Source organism: Canis lupus, chromosome 22 (genome assembly GCF_048164855.1).
Source record: "Canis lupus baileyi chromosome 22, mCanLup2.hap1, whole genome shotgun sequence".
NCBI classification, from domain to species: Eukaryota; Metazoa; Chordata; class Mammalia; order Carnivora; family Canidae; genus Canis; species Canis lupus.
Genome location: NC_132859.1, coordinates 36,549,418 through 36,557,245, shown reverse-complemented (window position 1 = coordinate 36,557,245; position 7,828 = coordinate 36,549,418).

Here is a 7,828-nt window from a genome sequence, read left to right as displayed (position 1 = left end):
TTCTGAGTGGATTAGTGCATCTCTTCAGTTATAAATGAATGAGTGAAGTGGAGGCATTTTACAAATGAATCAGTCTCTCATGAAATTAGAAAGGAAACAGAACTCTATCAGATTTTAACAACAGCTGTAACCTCATTAGGACAAAGGCAGACATTTTAGACTTGTTTTCTGAAAGGTTAATTAAATACATGGAGTCTTCTGAGCACACTAGTAACTCAAAATAATAATAATAACTATTATTATAGTTATAATAGCAATAAATTCTCCAGCTGGCTTTTGGTTTTGTTGCTACTCTCTGACCCTAGTGAAATCTATTAATTTAGAATCTGACTCACCATCTCTTTGGAGACTTTTCTATCTCAGTGAGTTGTTAGCTTTGATGTATAGAGTATCATGACTGAAAAGAGAGACTAAGGGATAGAAGTTTCTCTAAACTACATTTTTTTTGAAGTATAGATGTGCACAAATTTTGATCCATCATGAAAGGTAATAATAATTCCTCACTCCTAGATCAGAATTAGCTTTGATCTTACACTAAGCTGGTGAAACTGATCACTAATATCCTACAAGTCTTTAGACATTAACCAAGGACTGAAAATGAACAAAAATTCATTTCTCTCATTCAGAAAATGTTTCTTCCTTGTCATAAGCTTTCTACTTTCTTCTTTCTTCAGACATGTGGATGAAGGCATTCTCCTGGGTGTGGTTCTGTATGGACACTCAGACGAGCTTGCAGATTCCTGAGTAACAAACTCATTCTTTAAGTGCCTTCCATTGTAAATACATAGCCCCAAAGAAGAAGCTTCTTCTTTCTTGGTCTAGGTACGTCACCAGAAAAGAAAATGCCAAGGGTTTTTTGGTAGCAAGAAAATGCGATAAACACCAAATACCATTTATTGGTTTGTTAGACAAAGTAGCATAACATTCCTATATTTCTAACCAGTCTTGTCAGTTCATATTTAGTTGCTCTTCTATGTTCTAAATTCCCAACTCCATACTAATATACTCTCCATTTGATGAATGAGAATAGCCATCATCTTTCACGATGGCCCCACTTAGATTGAGGACACTTTAGTTCTCAAGCTTATTTTTACTTTCTTGGAAGGTCTGACTTAACCAGAAGCTTCCTGAGAAAGGTTAATCCTAGCAGCTTCAATGAGTTTGCATGCCTTCTGAGGAGTGCCTTGTCATCACTGGGTATATTTCAACCCAGTGCTTGTCTATCTGCAGACTTATGAGAGAACAAACACAAACAGAATGAAAGAGGGGGGGCTTGGGATCTGAGATCTGGAAAACTAAGATGTCTTTCCCTGGAAACCTCAAATCTTAAGGGTTAATATTTTCAACATTTTGACCTGCTTTAAAAATAAGAATGTCTTCTTAGGAGCATCATACACATTTTAAAATGTGTTCCTTGGAACCATACATGAACTGGCCTCATTGTCTATAGGCCTTCCAATTGGGAGCGAAAAATACAATAACTGTGATATTCCTCTTAAACTTAGAGCTGGTTCTTAACAGAATGATTCACTGGGGCATGAAGCAAATGAGCTCTCCCATTCTTTGGAGTAGTCTAAGCCAGGGAAGGCCCTATGGATGATAGAGGTCTCCCCTTTATCCCTGTCTTTAAAGACATTCTTTTGAATAATTTTGATACATACCAGAGCCATCTAGATATTTGAACCATGTGCAGGCACTTCAGTTCAGCCTAGACTTCAGCCATCCACAATAAAGTGCTTCAGACATGTGAGGAGGCTGTCTTGGATTCTCCAAACCAATCCTTTGCCACAACTGAAAACCACTGAGTGACCTCATTCAATGTCACATGGAGCAGAAAAATCACTCTACTGAGTCTTGTCCAAATTCCTCACCCACAAAATAATGAAGTATAATTAAATTGCTATAGTTTGAAGCCATTACATTTTAGTACAATTTCTTATGTAGCAAATGGTATGTACTTGGAAGGGAGGTACTCCACAACCTAAATCTTAAGTACATGACATTGGCTTTGGGACTGGGTGGATGCTCAAAAATGTTTTAAATACAATCTCAAAGAGCCTCCAGAGGCCACCTGCTGAGGGCTCCAATGACACTGAGAAAAGTGTTATCTGAAGATGAGGAAGAAAGGATGCTTGCTATGTGGTGGCATAGTCTGCCAAAACTGTTGCCTCTGGAGGTTTGGAAAATCAAAAGTGTACTACTTAAGATGCTCATGGGCATGGCTGTGGAGATTTCCAGTGCCAGCTGGCTTCTTCTACTGATTATGATAACTTATAAGAAGAAAGAGAGAGGAAATGAAGAAGAAACTATTATATCTTTGAGTCAAATTTAGAAGAATTATAATATATTCAGAATTTGCTGGGATTTAAAATAAAACTGTTTCCTATTCCCAGTGTCTCCCAGTAAAATATTTTCAAAGTAATAAATAGTGAGATCAAATCCAGGGTCATCAGTAGAGTATGGCCTCAGGGTAAATATCTTGCTTATGTAGCTATAAGATCCTTTATTAGGATTTCAGAAAGGTTTACAGTAGGCTTTTATAGATCCTCCCAGTTGAATGATAAAGCTTTCAAGAATTTTGAGGATGTTTTTCTATAGCAGCCTTACATATGGACCAAGTATAGAAGGATTTGTTTCAGAAAGAAATGTGAGTGTGGCTTTGTTTATTGGAGTTTATTGTGAATATATAATATGTAAGAAACCCACAAAGTTGTTAAAGGAATCAAAATGGCTTGGAATGAAAGAGACAGAGATAGTACAAAATTAACTTCTATGAGTGGGAAGCAGGCTAAGAAAGCTACCTTGCTGCAAACATAGACGTTTTTTTATGGATGAGAAATGATGATTCAAAGGGAGGAGTGAAGAGCCCAAAGGTCAAAGCCTAGAACCAAGAATAATCCATCCACAGGGAGCAGAATTAGGTCCCATCAAGGTATTAAAGTGATGCCATGTGCCTGAGTAGATTTTAGAATGGCTATGGGCCTATTATGATCTCAAAATGAGAACAATGCAAATGTCATTCAACAATAAAAAGAAGCTAGACACAAAAGACTACACACTGTATGATTCCATTTATATTAAGTTCAAGGACATGAAAATTAAGCTACAATGGTAAGGGTTACAGGAATGGTTGGCTACCTCTAATGGAAAAGGAATTGACTGGAAAAGAGGCTTCAGAAAATCTAAGATGATGGAATATTTTTTATCTTAGTCTTGGTAATGGTTACACAGATACATACGTTTGTAAAAATTAATTGCTCTATGTACTTAAGGTAGGTGCATTTTAATCTTGTCACTAATACCACAATTAAAAAATAAATCAGGGATCCCTGGGTGGCGCAGCGGTTTGGCGCCTGCCTTTGGCCCAGGGCGCGATCCTGGAGACCCGGGATCGAATCCCACGTCAGGCTCCCGGTGCATGGAGCCTGCTTCTCCCTCTGCCTGTGTCTCTGCCTCTATCTCTCTCTCTCTCTGTGACTATCCTAAATAAATAAATAAAATATTTAAAAAAGAAATCAATCAATCAATCAATCAATCAATAGGCACTGTACTAGAAAATCTAGGTGTGGCTGTCCTCTCTACTATTTAGATAGCTACATGCATGCACTGAGAGAATTCTCTTTCACTATTCCTTGGGTCAATCATTAGGGGGTCTAATAGTGATTTCCACTCTTCCTTTTCTTTCTCTATTAGTGAGAAGAAACGTCATTTTTGTATTAGTGAATTCTCATAACAATCATATGATTTAATCTTTGCTTTGTATTCTGTTAGAATATTCTTTCCTTTCTCATCATTCTCTTTAGAGATTCTTACATTAATTTTGCTCTTGATATTTCACTTTTGAATTATCCTAATTTTGGAATGTAACACTTTTCATCATCAATTTTATTTTATAATCTGTTAATGTTAGCATTTCCCAAATCAAGCTTCAAATCACAGTCTAACAATTCATAAACAATTAGAACCATATTTATTTATGGCACTGATTGGCATTATGCAAATTAACTCCACTTATAGCACAGTGGCCTTTATAACTAGAAAAAGTAACATTACTTTATATGTTAAATATGTTTTGTTTTCAGAGGGATAATCTAAAGTTTTGTTTCTTCTTTTTTTTTTTTGTCCTTTGCTTGAGACAAATTCACTGCATATTGCATGTTCCAAATTTAAACCTGACACCTAGATAGAAAGCTGACAAACAGGAAACGACTAAAAGGAAGAGGTTCTTCCTACCATGTTTGATACCATCAAAACAGTCACTTTGTGTAAAACCTTTTTCTTTTGTTTTTCTTTTGGGCACAAAGGGGTGGGATAGCAATGGTGTCAGTTTATATACTTATCCTTTTGTCCTATGTTAGTAGAAAACTGATTGAACAATTAGTATACTCTCTTCCAGTACATGCTTTATAATTTGGTAGCAATCAGATTATTCAGCTTTTATATGCTTTTCCAGGAGGGTTACAAACCAATGATGATAATGAAATGTAATGTATCCCTCTTAGGGCATTTTCCCCAACTCTTAGAGGAAAATAAATGTATATGCCTATTTCCTATACTCCTAATGAAGAAAGCCAATCAGTGCACATGTAAACCATGGGCACTGTTGTCTGTTAACTGAACACATGAACTTCAAGTCAGTCCCTTAGGAACAAATGCTTCCACCTTTTAAACAAAAGTGAGACTTGGAAATAATCTATGGTTTAAGTGTGAAATTCTAGATGTTTTATAACTAGCCATGTAGGCCACCTTTGAATTAACTCATTTCATTAGAATTTTTAATTAAAAGCGTAGTGCATGCTCATTATAAAAATTAAGACAGTACAGAAGCATATTTTTTTTAGATTTTATTTATTTATTCATGAGAGACACAGAGAGAAGGCAGGGACATAGGCAGAGGGAGAAGCAGGCTTCTTGCAGGGAGCCCGATGTGGGACTCGATCTTGGAACTCTAGGATCACACCCTGAGCTGAAGGCAGACGCTCAACCTCTGAGCCACCCAGGCGTCCCCAGAAACATATATTAAAAAGTAAGTGCCCCCCTACCTGCTCTGCCTCTCACCTTAACTCCCTTTCCACACAAAGCCACCCTCATTAACAGTTGGTAGGGATCTTTCCGTTTCATACGTTTGCCACTTAAATGGAACATATAACTGAATAGCAGTCTTTCTCTCTTTTTACCCAAATGAAGTTATACTATGTGTAATTATCTAAATTTTGTGTGCACTTAAAGATATATCTTGTCTTGTTACTAATAGTAATCTACCTGTATCAAAATTTTGAAATAAAAAGTTTGTGGCTAATTTTAACAATTATTTTTACTATAATATGTTATATTCATGGAGGTTAAAATATTACAGATGAGGCTAAAGTCCCTTTAATCCTTGCTTTGATTTCTGCCCCTAACTCTCACTATTTCTTCCATCACCACTATTAACAGCTTTATAAATGTCCTTCCAGACCTTATTCTTTGCATTTATATCATTATCTACAAAATTATAACAATTTATAGTATTGTTTTTGTGTGTATTTAATTTAAGGAGTTTTCCATTGTATATAATGTTCTACCATGTTCTTCTTTACTCAACAGTTTGACCCCCAACCTGGACCCCCAACCCATTCCATGTTAATACACAAAAATTTATCCCATTATTTTATTTATTTAAAAATAGATTTAATTTTACAGATTTTTTATTTATTTATTCATGACAGAGAGAGAGAGAGAGAGAAGCAGAGACACAGGCAGAGGGAGAAGCAGGCTCCATGTAGGGAGCTTGATGTGGGACTTGATCCCGGGTCTCCAGGATCACACCCCGGGCTAAAGGCGGGGCTAAACCACTGTGCCACCGGGGCTGCCCTATCCCATTATTTTAATAAGACTATAGTACATCTTGTTTAGCATCTCCACTATTTAAGGTCATTTAGGTTGTTTCTGGGTTTTTTTTAATGCTTATGAATAATGCTATTTAATCTTTGTAACTTTAAATATGGCTCCTTATGTAATTGGGCAAAACGTGTCAAATTATTAATATAATAAAAATGGTACCTTCCTGCCAAAATTTGAAGGTCATGGCTAGTAACTTGAGCACTTTATTTAACTGGCAATAAAAAATATAGTAAAATGTGTCACTTTGTCAATTATCCTGACAATATCAAAGTGTTTCCAAAATAAGGGAAGTTAATGAGACGTGAAATTACTGGGTCACAGAAAGTATGTAGTTTTTTGTTTCAATAAATACCACTGAATTGGTCTTCAAACTGCACCAAATACAGTCCTACCACAATTCCCATGTCTTCACATTATTGCTAATAATATTGTCCAGTTTTTACTTTATTTTTTTTTTAAAGTAGGCTCCATGCTGGAGCATGGAGCCCAATGTCTACGACCTTGAACTCACGACCCTGAGAACATGACCTAAGCTGAGATCAAGAGTCAGATTCTTTTTTTTATTTTTTTTTAAGAGTCAGATTCTTAACCATCTGAGCTACCCAGGCTCACCAACACTGTCTAGTTTTTAAACTTGTTTATTAAACTGATAGGGGAAGAATGCTGTATAATTGATTATAATTTGCAAGCCTTCAAACTATACTACCAGCTTTCCTGGGCGTCCAGCTTACTGATGGCAGAAGGTGGAACTTCTTAGCCTCTGTAATTGCACAAGCCAATATCTTATAATAAATGTCTTCATATATATGATTGTTTGTTTATATACATATATATGAGATACATAAAATAAGACAGACATAAGATATATCTTATGGCTAGTATATTAGTCACAGTTCTCCAGAGAAACAAAGCCAATAGAATATATACATATGCATACATATATGTATATCCTATACCTGTAAGTGTGTACATATATCTCTTATATGTGTATGTATATACGTAAGATATATACGTCTTATACAAATATACACTTACATACTTATGCATATATCTTATACACATATGTATATATACCTTATATATATGTATGTACAGACATCCTATTAGTCCTGTTTCTCTGGAGAATCTTGACTAACAACACTAGCCATAACGTTTACAATTTTGTAGACAGACAACATTTTAAAATGTAATGATACAATTAACATATTTTTGTACAAACTCTTATATACCAAGACTGTGCTAAATGTTGCAAGATTTATATAGAGGATCAAGGCACAGTAGTTGGTAGTTGTAGTTGATCTCTCTGTTATTAGTGGTAGCAGTTGTGTATTTAGGAGAGAAGAGAATCACAGAGGGTCTTCAAGAAGCCCTGATGGCACTGAAGATATGTTTGATTTTACAGATTAAAAGTGGCCACAAATTATTTGACCCTGTTCTGGCTGAACCTGTGACTGCTTTGACAAGTAGACTATGCCCCCCAGTGATACCGTAGCAATTTTGGACCTGGAATTTTAGAGGCCTGGCAGTTTGAGCTTTGGTTTCTGGGAACTCTGCATCATCATGTGGCAGTCTGACCACCTTGCTGGAGAGTAAGAGATTGGCCAAAGTGAGCCCAGTCCTGTCAAGGTACCAGTCTAGTAAATAAAGATGTCTTGAGTCCTCCAAATGAGCTTTGCTGCCAGCTGAATACTACCTAGCAACCCTATTGGATCTCATGTTTCTGAATTCCTGACCCAGAAAATTGTGAAAAAATTGTGTAGTAAAGTAGTTTATATTTTAAGTCACTGAGTTTAGCAGTGATTTGTTAAGCAGCAATAGATAATTGGAATAAAAGCTGATACTAAAGCACTATTTAAAAAGAAAGAAAACGGTACAATTGTAGTGGATTAATCCTCAAGATCACAGAGCTTACAATGTGTATCTCTTGCAATGTAGACCTTTCACT